This window comes from Dasypus novemcinctus, chromosome 5, assembly GCF_030445035.2.
Source record: "Dasypus novemcinctus isolate mDasNov1 chromosome 5, mDasNov1.1.hap2, whole genome shotgun sequence".
NCBI lineage: Eukaryota > Metazoa > Chordata > Mammalia > Cingulata > Dasypodidae > Dasypus > Dasypus novemcinctus.
This window is the reverse complement of record NC_080677.1, coordinates 12,637,615-12,652,595: the sequence shown is the minus strand read 5'-3', so window position 1 is coordinate 12,652,595 and position 14,981 is coordinate 12,637,615. Positions and strand designations below refer to the sequence as shown.

At 41.1% G+C, this 14,981-nt stretch overlaps 1 protein-coding gene and 1 pseudogene across 5 annotated transcripts in view; one reads left to right on the top strand and one right to left on the bottom strand.

Annotated features, from left to right (window-relative positions):
- Positions 1-817: 817 nt before the first annotated feature.
- LOC101447654 (OTU domain-containing protein 3 pseudogene) lies at positions 818-3,260 on the bottom strand (annotated as a pseudogene).
- The window catches only part of LOC101447217 (zinc finger protein 596-like), a 56,116-nt gene continuing 44,133 nt past the window's right edge, over positions 2,999-14,981 (top strand). For 2 of the 5 annotated variants that reach the window (XR_009185739.2, XM_071215064.1), the window contains exon 1: positions 3,356-3,501. The gene's annotated coding sequence lies outside the window, so the exon portion shown is untranslated. Of the gene's footprint in view, positions 3,502-14,981 lie in introns of all 5 variants that reach the window. The other 3 variants (XM_023588291.3, XM_071215063.1, XM_071215065.1) reach the window with 3 other exon arrangements.

Genomic DNA, 14,981 nt, shown 5'->3' with positions numbered 1-14,981 from the left:
TGGTTGGAGACAATTGACAATCTCTCTGCCAGTGGCCACAATGGAAGAGTTCCTGCTGAATAGTTTGACTTCATAAGATATTCCTTTGGTTTTTTTTTTTTTTTTTTTTTTTTGAGGGGAAATGTAATAGTTTAATTTCCACCCTGACTATAGGTCACAGTCCTGCATTACTTCCTGAATAACTTGGGATAGAAGAAAATTATATCTAAAAGTGTTCCTGAATTGGAGACAATTTACAAACTACCCTGTATGTTAACATCTGCTTGAAAATTAAAGGGAAAGAGAGAAAACTTGTCATTCTGAATTTCTAACAATTAATCTAAATCACTTCATGAACAATTACAGCAAAACTCACCCCAACTATTAAGGGATGATCTTAGAGACACTGAACGCTAATTTTCAGGGCAAGTAAAGTTACACTTAAAAAGTTTTTTCCTAACCTAATTATCCATATCTAAATCTCTAATTTTTAAGTTTATATTACAAAAAAAATGAATTGCTTCACTGCACTTTCATAAAATAAAACACATCACTAATGTAATTTTAAAAGAAAAAAAAGAGAGGCACCTTGGAAGGAACTAAACGTATAAGCTTATGTGTGGATTTTCTTGGTTGTTTCACTTTTCAAAAGATGACCTCACTGGAAAGCATGATGTACAGCATTCCATTTCCCATCAGCTTGACACAACTCCCAGAAGGCCAGAGTCAGATGCTGAGAGCAGCAAAGCAAGGAGACATGCCACCTCGCACCTGCTTTGTGTCTGTTGTCCCCATGACGACTACTGCTCTCTAGGGATTTCTGACTGTGGCTCTCCTCCTACACTTTCTTCTTCTCCAGTCGCTGCTGCTTGTTTGTGGCCTTTGGAAGTTGGGTTTTAGTTGCTTTGTTTTCTTCAACAGGGCTGTTTTCAGTCCTGCTTTCATTTAAGCCTCAATTTCCAAAGATTCTGGTACCACTGCCACCCTCTTCCACTAAAGGACCACACTGCTTCAGCACTCGGCCACTGGACTCGAGGTTTTCCTTGACAATTATTCCAGGCTCAATATTGTAATTTTTCGCTTTCAGATTCTGGACTATTAAAATTGGATCATCCAGTCACATTACAAACTTTCTGGACAGCCTCTTTTACTTCATCTCTCAGGTCATCTACAAAATCCACTCCCTTTGTCTTGATTTCTTTCACTAATTCCTCTTGATGAAGCACCTGAAAACGAGTCTGGTGATGTGCAAGTGCTTGTGAGTTGTCACTGATCTTCAGAACACTGACATAATGTTCTCCATACCCATAGGCGATGTGTAACTCCCTCACATTGCTTTTATCTGTATACAAAACTGCCACAAAGGGGCATTGAGTAGATGGATCAGCACCTTCCACGGGTGATTTCTCACAAGGCTACAACTGCATTGTTGCCTGCAGAAGTGCCAGGCTTTGCCAAACTGGCCACATTTCTCAAAAGGAATGTCATCTTCTACAAAAGGTTCAAAATCTTCCCTCTGCTTTATCATATAATCCACCATTTCTTGTTGGTGCTTGGGATGATCTAATCAAAGGCCAATATTAGTCAAAGGCCAATCTAATGTCAGAAGTCATTTTTTTGAAAGGGTTACCTGACCTTGATTAAGCAGGCCTAATATTTGTTATCTAATAGATATGTGAAATACTAGAGTTGTAGACATCGGTAATTAGGCATCAATGACTTAAAAAAAAAAAGATTTATCCATCCCCCCATCCCTGACCTGCTGTTTTTGCTGTCTGTGTCCACTTGCTGTGTGATCTTCTGCATCTCTTTCTCATTTTTAGTCTTCTCTTCTCATCTTTCTCCTCTAGGATTCAGAGGGATGCGATCCAGGGGACCTCTGATGTTGAGAGAGTTCCCTGTCAATTGTGTCACCTCAATTCCTGGTCTCTGCTGTGCCTCATTTTATTTTATTTTATTTTTATTTATTTATTTCTCTCCCCTCCCGCCCCTCCTGCCCCGGTTGTCTGTTCTCTGTGTCTATGTGCTGTGTCTTCTTTGTCCGCTTCTGTTGTTGTCAGCGACACGAGAATCTGTGTTTCTTTTTCTTGCATCATCTTGTTGTGTCAGCTCTCCGTGTGTGTGGCACCATTCTTGGGCAAGCTGCACTTTCTTTCACGCTGGGCGGCTCTTCTTATGGGGCGCACTCCTTGTGCGTGGGGCTCCCCTACGTGGAGGACACCCCTGCGTGGCAGGGCACTCCTTGCGCCCATCAGCACTGTGCATGGGCCAGCTCCACACGGGTCAAGGAGGCCCAGGGTTTGAACCACAGACCTCCCATGTGGTAGATGGACGACCTAACCACTGGACCAAGTCCGCTTCCCTGCTGCGCCTCATTTTGACTCTCCCCTTCGTCTCGCTTTGTTGCATCATCTTGCTGCGTGACTTACTTGCATGGACACTGATTCACTGCTCGAGTATTTGGCTCGCCACACAGGCGCTCACATAGGCACTTGGCTCACCATGAAGGCACTTGTACAGGCACTCAGCTCACCACATGGGGACTGGCTCTTCTCTTCTTTTTCACCAGGAGGTCCCAGGGATCAAACCTGGGTCCTCTCATATGGTAGGCAGAGGCCTTATCACTTAAGTTACATCTGCTTCCCATATCAGTAATTTTTGATAGTTGGATTACAGCAATGGTCTCTGCAGCCATTAAGGAAGTCTCAAAAGGGTTGCAAATACAAATATTATAGGTAAGCATGTGGCATGTCATAAATGCTTGGCTGGGATGGGGGTAAGAATGATTAACCTGTACATAACTGTGAAGGCCTAGGGGGGCCAAAATACATTTGTGACTTGGTAGCGGAAGAGCAAAGTAGTAGGAATTAGCACGCTTGTTTGTTGAACAGGAGACAGGTTGTCTCATATCTGCCTTCCCCGATTTTGAGGAGTTTAGGGTTTGTATGGATTCAAACAGGGGAAGGTTGAGAGGTTACCACGACAACAGCAAGCATACTCAAGAGCGAGCCTAGGTTTCAAACAGCCATAAACAAATGTGAGCCAGGTCTAGCCAGTCTCCTTAACTTCAGGTTTTAGTTTTGGCTATTCCAGAATACAATGGGAAATAAGAAGAAAGAAACACCTATATAACGATTCAGTAATCATAACCACTTCTTACGTCTTAAGCCTCCATGACAGATAGAAAATCCATATTCATGAGCAGAATCCTCGTAAACAGGAAGACAAGACAGGCCGCCTTGAAACAAGAAAAGAACGAGGGAAGGCTTGTCAAATTTCATTTGTGTTGTAGCCTTCCCAAAGGGCTGGGATTTAGAGGAAAAGGAGCTTGGGCAGCAGCGGAACGAGCGAGCGACTAAAGGCCTCGGCAGGCTGTGACGTCATCAGCACGGCGCCGGAAGACGGCAGCTGAGAAAACCCTGAGAGATGAGCGAATAAAGGACGACGTCTGCTTGCTGAGAATGCTGGAGTAGTCCAGCCTGGAGGAGGACTTCAAAGCTGAACTGAGGAGAGAAAGGTCAGGTAGGAAGCTCCCGTCGGCAGCGGCCGCCCTCCCCCTCCCCGGGGTCCGAGGCCGCGCAGCCCGGGGCCCTCGCAGCGCAGACTTCAGGGAACCACCAAGTGAGCTCGATCCCTGCTCGTACAGGCCAGGACCCGAGTCCGCGGGTTCCACGGCGGAACAAGCCACGGAGGAGCCCCGGGAACCAGGCTGGGGTGGGGCGGGAGAGACCGCGCAGGAAGGCTGCGGCCGAGCGGCGCCCTCCCTCGGTGCAGTTACTGTCGTGGCGGCTTTCTGAGCGCGGAGTGGGCTTTCCCCGAGGGACTCAGCTTCCAGGATCGGTCCCGCCTGGCCTCCTGGGCAGGATAACCTAGCAGGGAAGAAACCTGAGGCAGACAGCCTCCCGGAGAAAAGAGCAGGGAGGGGAGTTAAACCAATCCAGTTGTAAGCCTGGAGCATCCTAGAAGTGAAAAGTGGAAGGAAAATGGGGCACTGAGTGAGGGAGAGAATTTAAAAGAATCGGAGCCGCTGGGAGAAAATTCTGCACAAAAACAAACAGCACATCTAGATGCCCAGAGAAGGAAGAGAGGAAAGGAACCTGGCAGTTATGGCCGGTTGTTCAGGAGTTTCAGGTTCTGGGTGATGAGCACTTACAAGGGGCAGGAACTTAGTTAAGCTTCAGTTTGCTGATGCAGGGCTAAATATGAGGGACTCCCCTGGTCTATTTAGTGTATTTAACAAATAAATTTTGTGATATGGCTCTCAGCCATTGAAAGTTTTGAACAAGTTTAAGGTGTTGGGCGCCATTTTCAATTACTGCCTAAGGTTTTGGGGTAATATTTGCAGGTTGTTTTCATGATGGGTCATAAGTGGTTATGATGGTGTCATTTTTTCCTTGATCATCATTTTTACATCATTCCAGAGATAAATAAAAAACTTGCTGGTTCGCAAGAGGCTGGGGACACATTTTCAAATATCTTGAGAGAAAACAGTGCACCAGGGAATCTGTAATGAGTACTGTGAGTGATAACATGCCAAAATGCTTTGGCTCCCCTGATTTAAACCACCTGAAATCAAAGTGATCAATTCAGGCCCTGAGGAAGGCATTAGCTGCTGAAGCCATGTGGCTTGTTTAATTATTTCATGCAATTTTGTCTCAGTTTCCCTAGTATTGCTTACCAGAGTACAATAGATGGTGTTGGCAATGTCCCAAATGCCCCTTTGTTCACCTAATGAGCAACCTAGTTCAGCAATACTAAACAATTTTGGCTAATGAATCTAATGCTTGTTGCTGTGCAGCGATAGCTTTAGCGGTATGTTCAGTAATTTCCTCTATTGTGATAGACAGATTTCTAGTCATGTTTTCATTTATATTAACATCAAGCCAAGGTAGCAACAATGTGCCAAAGAGAGAAATTCAAAACCATGAAATCCTCAGTAAAATCCATTTTATCCTGAGTATGTAGATGAGGGATGTAGCCCAGATTATAAACTCCTAAGGGGCCAGTGAGGAGACCAAATGCACATTGCCCACACATTTCCAGCTATGAAGGCAACTTAGTGCCCAGGCACATACCTTATGAAAACATCCACAGATAAAATATAGCCTGGCAGAACAATGTAACTCCAGCCAATGGGATGTTGTTTATAGAATACTATCATTTGTCTTTAGTCACCAAGGGTCTGTGGTGTGAGAGTACAAAAAAGGAGGTGGCCAAAATTTATTTGTGCTGTGAATCTATTGCAAAGCCAATGTCTTAAATCTAAAAGTGGATATGCCTTGTCAGGGTAACTTGTAGTTTGCGGAGGTGTCTGTACTATCAGGGTAAGGTCTCCATGCTCTTCTACGATATCTGCATTATGCTCTAGAGCAGTTCTGTCTATAGTGAGGTTACAGCTACAAGACATTTTAAAGTGAGGTAAAGAGGATCTTTGGTCTGACATTCACGGTTGATAAAAACCAATGTGCAGTTTGATCCAGAGACTGAAGCCTTTGGGACAAGAAAGATACTTGGAATGGGTAGAACAACGGGGTCCCCTGCATTATGCAGCGATGGGGTTTATGAAACCAAATCTACCATTTTGTGAGGTTACCTCCCTTTGAAATGTCCTAGGGGAACCAGACCATAGCATTGCCTTTCCAGGTAGTGCACAGAGAAAGCGTAAGAAGGTATAGAGGATTGTATGTATATAAGTACTAGTAAGGTAAAGTCTATATGAGGACCTAATCTACATTATGGAAGGAGTCGTTTTCCCTATGGTATTGTCTACCTCACTTCCTGGCTAGTTCGATTTTTAAGTCTCTAGAATTAGAACTAGTCCAGGACTTTGCTGGGCCCTTTTTTTGTTGAGAGATGTTAGGCCATGGTTCAATATCCTGTGATTTAGTTGCAGAATCAGAATGCTTGGTAAGGTGTCTTTTTTTTTTTTTTTTTTTTTGCCATAGTGAATTTTTTCTTTATTTTTAAGGATGCTTTAGATTACAAAAATTTTACATTGAAAATATAGGGGATTCCCATGTACCCCACCCCCTGTTCTCTCCCACACTTCCACCACTAACAACATCTTTTATTAATGTGTTATATTTGTTATAATTCATTAATACATATTGAAGCATTGCCACTAAGCATGTTCTTAGTTTAGCTTATGGTTTATATTTTGTACCACACAATTTTAGAGATTTTTTTTTCCTTTATTTTTAAAGACATTTTAGATTACGTAAATGCTACATCAGAAATATAGGGGTTTCCTATATACCTTAGCCCTCCATCCTCCACAATTTCCCCCAATAACAACTTTCATTAGGGTGGTACATTTGTTACAATTGATGAACACATATTGAAGCATTGGTAGTAACCATGGTGTATAGCGTTGTCGTTTATACTTTACACTGCACAATTTTATTGGATTTGTCAACATGTGCAATGGCCTGTGTCCATATCATACAGAACAATTCCAGTGTCCCCAAAATGTCATGTTATACCTTTTCTTCCCTCTCACTCCCCTTAGAACCTCTGGTGACCACTGCCTTTATATCAATGTTACAAGTTCCCTTACATTACTAGAATAATAATGTCTACTTTAGTCCATAGTTGCATTCGCCCCTTATTTTTGGTCATTCCTCTGTCTTGAGGATTTGGGGATGGTGATGTCCATTCTGCTTCTGATTGAGAGGTAGCTTATATGCCATGGAGCTGATGAATGGAACTGTCTTGCTTACAGTTGTAGATACTCTTTGATTTTTTGGCTTGGCTTTGTTCATCATCATCCTATTAATTGTCCTGGGTTAGTCTAATGAACTGGAGAGTAGTTGTGGGCTGCAACTTTGCTGAGATTCAGGGCTCAACCAGCATATGAACAGCCAGAAGACTTAAGTCTCTGGGACATATATTTAATGGGTGTAGTGCTAATTATAAGTTCAAATAAAAGAAGCAGAAGAACTAAGTGTAGGAAAATTAAAAATGAGTTTTAAGTTTTGTACACCGGGGAGGTAGGTTATAAGATATTCCAAGTTCAAGACCCCCAGTGGGATGCCAGTTTCCTGTGGTTGTCTGCCTTTCTAAAGTGTCTAGATGTCTCTGGAGCCATCAGGTGCCCCCCTGCTTGAGAACTCTTTATGGTGGCAGTCAGTGAGATCCGTCTGAGTTGCGCATATGTGTTACCTCTGGAATGACCTCTCAACTCACTTTGAAATCTCTTAGCTGTAAAAACTCATTTGTGTTTAATATTTCCCCCTTTTGATCAAGGTCTTTGTCCAAAAACATTACTACTTGGCGCTTGGTAATAATTGCTAGGATCCTTTTTTTTTTTTTTCAGTATATGTATATATTAAAAGTTACTTAGATTACATAAAATATTACATATTACACACACACAAATCAGGAATTCCCATATAGCCCACTCCCCACACCTCCCACCCTTCCCCACATTAACAACTTCTTTCATTAGTGTGATACATTCATTTCAAATGATGAACACCTTTGGAGCGTTGCCCCTAAGCATGGATTATAGTTTACATTGTAGTTTGCACTCTCTTCCACTCAATTCTGTAGGTTATGACAGGATATATAATAGCCTGTATCTGTCATTGCAGTGTCATTCAGGACAATTCCAAGTCCTGAAAATAGCCCCATATTACACTTCTTTTTCCCTCTTCCTGCCTTTTGCACCTCCAGTGACCACTGTTTCCACATCAATGATATAATTTCTTCCACTGGTATAATCACAGTAAGTCTATAGTAGAATACTAGTAAGTCTATCTACTCTAGTCCATATTTAATTCCCCAATTCTAAGGATTCTAGGATGGTGATGCCCACCACCACCTCTAATTGAGAGGGGGCCTTGATCCCATATGGCTGATGGATGGGATTCTCTTGCTTGCAGTTGTAAACTCTCGGTTCATTGGTATGGTAGTTGTCCATCCTCACCTCCTTGTAAGTTGTCCTGGATGAATCCAGGGAACTGGAAAGTAGGCGTTGCAACTCCCCTGAGGCTCAGGGCCCAGCGGGCACAAGGACAGCCCAAAGATTAAGACTCTTAGATATATAGGGTAGGATCCTTTTTAATGAGGTTCTAGGGCTGTCTTTCATTTCCAGTACACCCATTCTCCTGGTTCCACATTCTAATTAATGGAGTGTCTGTCAGGTGGGCCAGGAAAGTTGTCCTATACTGATAGACATAATCTTCAGTATAGTGTATGAAGTATTTGGAAATTGGGTCATGTCATGTTGTGACCATTAGTAATCAGCTGCCAGTTTTATTCTCGGAACATAGGTATGGCACTAACAATTTCATATGGCAAATGTGTTTCCCCAAGGGAGTGTTATGAATTATCTGGGTAAAAAATGTTGGGCCAGGGAAGGCCAGTATTTTCAGTTAATTTGTATTTTAACTCTATATACTAAACTGGTTTGGTAGTTGTTGAGTTCTCATGAAAATCTATGAGGGCATTTTTTTTTTTTTTTAATTCAGGCTCACTTATTTTGGTGTGTACCTCTCTCTTAATGATGGCAGCCATAGATAAAGTAAAATGGCAGAAAGGAGATTCCTGGTCCATTTTTAATTGGAGTACCAGAAGATGTGAGGAACTCTCTTTGTTTCTATAGCAGGCTGACATCATGGATTGTACCAAAAGCATATCTTTCTGTTGATATAGATGTTAACAGTCTCCTTTAGATAGTAAGCAGGCTCAGTTAAGAACATAGAGGTCGTCCTGTTGGGCAAAAGAAAATTGTGGAAGGCTGCTTCATTCAATCAGTTCATAGTGAGTGGTAACCTCATAACCAGATTGTAATTTACCATTGGAATTTCTATCATAAAAACCATTAATACATAGAATGACTTCTGGGTTGATTCAAGAAGTATGTATGCAGTCATTAATTGTGAAGTTACCAATTTACAGTCATGGGGTTCCTCCTCATTGGTTGAAGCAGAGTAGCAGCATGAAGAATATTGCGGCACATTGGGTGAAAATAGAAGAATCTTATAAGTTTTCTATTTTGTGGCGGTGAAATGTTGGGTCTGCTCACAGTTAAGTGGGCTGAGGCTTTAACACATTTGGCAGCTTTCAGCTTTTACACAATTTGATTAAGTACAGGCAACTGCATTAAGTTGTAGGTTAAAAGAGACAATAGGTTTGGAATTTCTGCTGTTCTTAATTTACCATTCCTAAGTCTTGTTTCTATAATCAGTGTTCCAATTGTTTCCTGTTATCATGAGGTCGGATTCTGATTAAACCTATGTGAATAATTACATTGTCATAAAAATATAATATTCAGTAAGAGTTCCTAAATTCTGGAGGGATCAAGAAGGGGAAAAAAGATGTATGTTTTATGAATAATAGAAAGCTTAAGGGAAAAGAGAAAGGGATTCCTTTTATCTAGAAAAGGAATATTTTGATTTGCATTTCCCTAATAGCTAGCAATTTGGAGCATAGTTTCAGATGCTTTCCATTTGTATTTCTTCTTTGGAGAAGTGTCTTTTCAAATCTCTTACCTTTTTTAAAATGGGCTGTTTGTCCTTTTATTTTTGAGATACGGGATTTCTTTATATATGCAGGATATTAGTCTCCTTTCAGATAGATGGCTACTGAATATTTTCTCCCATTGGGTAGGCTGTCTTTTCACTTTCTTGACAAACTCCTTTGAGGTGCAAAAGGCTTTAATTTTGAGGAGGTCCCATTTATCTATTTGTTCTTTTGCTGCTCGTGCTTTGGGTGTGAAGTTCATGAAGCCATTTCCTATTACAAGGTCCTGTGGATGTTTCCGTACATTGTTTTCCAAGGTCTTTATAGTCTTTGCTCTTATATTTAGATCTTTGATCCATCTTGAGTTAATTTTTGTATAAGGAGTGAGATGGTAATCCTCTTCCATTCTTTTGCATATGGATATCCAGTTCTCCAAGCACCATTTGTTGAAGAGGCCATTCTCTCCCAGTTGAGTGGGCCAACTCTTAGAGTTTTCTGGCTGCACTTCCTACATATTTGCCAGCAAGCTCTGAAACTGTAAATTATGGATCTTCTCAGAACTCAGTTCCAGCCATTCTTTTTTTTCTGCCTTTCTACCTAGGCATTATCTTCCATTCCTTTGCCCTCATATGTCATCTTTATGTTTATAGCACTAGTTTCTAGTCCAGATTTCACACCCAAGTTCAGATGTTCTCAGTTTTCTCATCAGTAACTTAGGTGGACTCATCACCTTTCGAATATCATGCTTTTCTTTAATAATCCAAACATGTTTGAATGAACTTGCCTATCACTTTGGAGGAATTTTTCATGCAAAATATTGGCATTTCCAAGAGAGATTGGTACCTCCAATATGAAATATATCTGGATAAGGTAAACAAAATGACCTTGAATGTTTTCCTTTAAATTCTCTCTTAAATAGCTCAGAGTCTGTAGGACCAGACCCCAGTTTATATGCTAGTATGACTCTTTACCCCTTGAACAGGTCTAGCTCAGCGTTGACCTCCTACATAAACACATTTGTGAAAAAAGAGATTATCACATGTGTCAAGTATATTGTAGGGTAACTAGGCTGAAAACACATAGGAGTATAAAATAAAACCATTAAAATGGAGTAACTGATTACCTAAAATATTTGCTCTGAAGTAATAAAGACTGCAAGTTTTATAATCGTTACCATAAGCAGTGCTTATCATGCTTTGGTGCCACAAAGTAGAAACATGTCTCTCGGTAGAAGGTGATTTATCATGAGTGCACAAGCAAGGAACTGGGGGAATCTTCCCTCAAACAGTTGAAAGTGAGAATGACAGCTAAGGTTTGTATAGGCAAAAAAGAAAAGGGGGTAGTTGAGAAGAAAAACAGGTTTAAAAAAAAGAGAGTGAAGTAAGTGATGCTTCCCCGAGTCTTGTGAGCAAAGTATGTTCAGTTCTCAGTCCTACATCATCTCAAGCACGTTAAACTTGACCTGGGTTTCAGCAGCTATTAAACCACAGTTTAGATAGTGCATATGCAAGGTCTTAATGACTCCTTTCTCAGCCGAGGATTTCAAGCTTTTTCTTCCCTCTGAGGAAAGCTACAGATTTCCTGGGTCGTAAGGTGCTCCTGATACCGTTCTGTCTGGTTTTGCTTTGAGATGTTATCTTACTCCTGTAAGCAAAACTGAGGTCTAGTTAATATCCTTCAGGAAACTTAGTACAAAGACTACAATTTTAAAATTAGACTAACTGAAAACCAGTTCAATTAGAGCATTGGTATTTTCAGAGCTGCTTAAGTGAAGAAATTTTTAGTAAATACATTTTCCAGCTCTCATAATTTCAGAAGAATGAATTAAAAATGAAAAAAAGATGAAATATTTGTTGGAAAACATGTCAGTACCTAAAATTATAAAGCATTGTTTGATTTTTCTAAAATAATTTATTCATCTATATTTCAATATGTACGAAGTCTTTTATAATTTAAATTTTAAGCATTATTTAAAGACCATTTATTAATAGGATAATCAATAATGAAACTAGATCATTTAATCTGGGACCTCTAATATTTTGAATCTTAGAGGGTTTTACAGTTCTTAGAACGTCAGCTAGATCTGACTTGAAGAAGCCTGTAGTTTTCCTTGATTGGTAGTAAAATAAACACACTCTAGAACAATGAAAATATTTTTCCTTGAATACGGTTTTTCAGGCCAAATGTTTCTACTTATATAGAGTCACACTGATGCCTACAGCCTGAGAGAGTATTGGTAGATTACAAGTTCTCCTGGAAATAATGATTAGTATGAATCTCCTTGCCATAGATGATCTTGAGTACTACTCAGCACATTCCAAAATCCATAAAATTGGGAGGCCTCTTGGAAAAGACAGGAAGGTTGATTTTGAGACTCTTAGAAGAAATTGAATGACAATCTGTTTCCTTAATTGCATCTCCATGATTTACCTAACTCAAGGTAAATGATTGTGTTAAAGATTGCATGCCTGGCTTAGACTTACTTTTTTTTTTCAATATTTTAAGATTTTATTTTTTACCCATTCAAGAAAATAAGAACTAAAGGTCTCAGTGAAACATTAAGGTCTGAATAAATTTTAAAAACAAAGTAATTAGGTCAAATGGCTTCCGGCAAGATGGTGGCTGAGTGAGCTTGCCTTGCCGTCTCTCCTGGGAAGAGGCAGCTGGGCACCGCTGGAGGTTCTCCGGGACCAGGCTTTTTCAGGATTTTTTCAGGGCAGGAAGTGTCTGGACATCGATTTGGTGGGAAGGTAACGGAAAGGACTGGTCTATAAGATATAAATTGGGACTTTTCAGGAGGGGGAGGCAAGATGGTGGCTGAGTGAACTTCCCGGTTACTAGCTCCTGGGGGGAATCGGCTGGGAGGCGTCGGAGACTCTTTGGGACCAGCTGTTTCGGGATTTTTCCTGGTCCGGAGGTGTCTGGACATCGATTTGGAGGGAAGGTAACAGAGAGGATCCATCTGTGAAATATACACGGAGATCCCAGCTACGTGTGGAGGACTCCCTCCTTGGGTAGGTGGAGCCGAGGCAGCTAGCACCGCGCGGAGCCCCGGCGGGCGGCGGCCAGGGTAGCCGAGTCCGGCCGAGCCCGGCTGAGCCGCGGCGGGCGGGGGGGCGGAGCCCGGCTGAGCTCAGCTGAGCCCAGCCGCGCCGCGCCGCGAGCGGGAGAGCTGAGCCGCGCTGCGCCGCGGCGGGCGGGAAAGCCGAGCCCGGCCGAGCCCAGCCGAGCCCAGCCAAGCCGCGGCGGGCGGGGGACCAGAACCCAGCTGAGCCCAGCCGAGCCTGGTGGCGGGGTTTCTGTTCTTTGGTTTTTTTAATTTTTTTTATTTTTTGTTGTTGTTGTTGTTCTTGTTGTTCTTTTTTTTTTTTTTCAATCCTCTCTTTCTTGTCCCCAATATTCTTCTTATGCTATTTTACCCTAACAATACAATAGGTCCTACAGGAAATACCTCACATTTGCTGGGTTTCCTCACCCTCCACTGCCTCATTTCTCTGTGAATAGATTTAGCCTATCTACACTATCCCCTTTCCCCTACAACTTGATATCCTCCACCATCTGCTATCTCTCCTATATTCCATCTCCCTTTCTTTGATCCACAAAGTGTCTAACTCTTAATTTCTAATACCTTTGTTTAGTTTTCCATCTGGTATTCGTCCCTGAAACAATTACCTTTCTTTTCTCTTTCCCTCTCTCACGAAAACAATAGCCTCTTAGTACGTACCACATTCCTCCCATATTCAGTCGTCTACCTCATTATAGGTACTTTCCTACTACTATAACTCTACACAATTTACATGATCTAACCTCCATCCTCCCAGAACTCATATTGTTGCTTTGTAAACATATATCACCAATACTACTTCACACTTTTTCCTTCCTTACACAATTGACTTTCCCCAGCACTAATACTTTCCTTTAAAGTGAGCTTAACTAGCAATAAGAAATTGGAATAAGAAGAACAAAGTGACAAAGAGAAGATATAACACTTACGCAAAAACAACAGCTAATTAATCTCCAAGACTAGACAAAGAAGCTAAGGAACTGATTAAACCCGTCAAGAAAAAATGTTGACAAGACAGCAACAAAAATCTACAAACCAAACCAGTAATCAGGAAAACATGGCTGAATCCAATCAACAAACTGAAAATCAGGAAGGGGGGCAGGACTTCGCACAAGCAATGAAAGATCTCAGAACATTTATCACCGACAAATTTGATGAAGTAATGAAAGAGGTTAACAGCGTGAAGACAACACTCGGAGGGGAAATTGCAGACATGCGCAAAAAAATAACAGATATGATGGAAATGAACACCACAATTCAAGAAATCAAAAATACACTTGCAGCAAATATCAGCAGACTAGAAGAGGCAGAGCAGAGAATTAGTGATGTGGAAGACAGTGCATTGGAAATCAAACAGATAGTAGAAGTGGTCAATAAAAAGGTAGAAAAAATCCAGATAGGACTTAGGGACCTGAATGATAACGCAAAACGCTCAAACATACGTATTATAGGCATTCCAGAAGGAGAAGAGAAGGGAAAGGGGTCAGAAGGAGTGTTGCAGGAAATAATGAATGAAAACTTCCCAAATCTACTGAAAGAGACAGATGTACATATCCAAGAAGCACAGCGCACTCCACTGGTCATAAACCCCAACAGGCCCACCCCAAGACATATACTTGTCAAATTATCCAATGCTCAAGACAAAGAAAAAATCCTAAAAGCAGCAAGAGAAAAGAAAACCATCACATACAAGGGAAACTCCATAAGATTAAGTGCTGATTTCTCATCTGAAACGATGGAGGCAAGAAGGCAGTGGTATGATATAGTCAAGGTACTAAAGGAAAAAAATCTCCAACCAAGAATACTCTATCCAGCTAAACTAGCATTCAAAAATGATGGAGAGTTCAAAATATTCACAGATAAACAGAAACTGAAAGAGTATATCAACAAGAAACCTCCCCTTCAAGAAATTCTTAAGGGAATTCTGCAGGAAGAAAGGAAAAAACAGGACAGTCAGAGATGGAGGAGAGTGTAAAAGCAACAAGAAAGACAAAAATAGAAGGGGAAAATAAAATAATACAAACAAAATATAACAAACACAAATCCAACCAAAATATGGCTACCATAAATAACTCTCTAAACGTAATAACACTGAATGTCAATGGATTAAACTCACCTATCAAAAGATTCAGACTGGGACACTGGATAAGGAAATACGACCCATCTATATGCTGCCTACAAGAGACACATCTTAGACCCAGAGACTCATGGAGGTTGAAAGCGAATGGCTGGAAAACAATCATACAAGCAGACAACAACCAAAAAAGGCAGGAGTAGCTATATTAATATCAGACAAAATAGACTTTAAATGTGAAACAATTGTGAGAGACAAAGAAGGATACTATATTTTAGTGAAAGGGACAATTTGTCAAGAAGATCGAACAATCATAAATATTTATGCTTCTAACGAGGGCGCCTCTAAATATGTGAGGCAAACACTGGAAAAACTAAGTGAAAGAATAGATGCATCTAC